Genomic DNA, 733 nt, shown 5'->3' on the forward strand with positions numbered 1-733 from the left:
GGTGTACTCTGGCTGTACTTCTTCCACGACAGACTTGTTTGTTAATATAGCAGTCCCTGTTATATTCAGTATTCTTCGTCAACACCATAATTCAAATGCAACAATTTTTCTTCGGTCTTCCTTGTTCATTGCTCAGCTTTCACATGAATATGAGGTGTTTGAAAATACGATGGTTTGGATCAGGTGCACCTAGGTCCTCAAAGTGATGTATTTGTTTTTTAACACTTTAAAAAGATCTTTTGCAATAGATTTGCCCAATGCAATACATAGTTTGATTTCTTGACTGCTGCTTCCATTGGCATTGATTGTGGATACAAGTAAAATGAAATCCTTGACAATGTCTACACTTTCTCCATTTATCATGATGTTGCTTATTGGTCCAGAAATTGACAGAATAGCAAGTGAGATGTTTCATCAAATGAATGTAATGCTGGAAGTGCTCACTCATCTATGCCAAGAAATTTGGAAGACAGCTACCTGATCAACAGATTGAAAGAGAGCCATATATGTACCCATCCCAAAGAACAGTGATCCAACAGAATGCAAAAATTATCAAATCATGTCATTAATATCACATGCGAGCAAAATTTTGCTGAAAATCATTCAAAAGCGATTGCAACAGTATGTCAACAGGAAATTGCCAGAAATTCAAGCTGGATTCAGAAGAGGATGTGAAACGAGGAATATCATTGCTGATGTCAGCAAGAGGTTTACCTGTGTTTTATTGAATATA

Source organism: Trichechus manatus, unplaced genomic scaffold (genome assembly GCF_000243295.1).
Source record: "Trichechus manatus latirostris isolate Lorelei unplaced genomic scaffold, TriManLat1.0 scaffold00109, whole genome shotgun sequence".
NCBI classification, from domain to species: domain Eukaryota; kingdom Metazoa; phylum Chordata; class Mammalia; order Sirenia; family Trichechidae; genus Trichechus; species Trichechus manatus.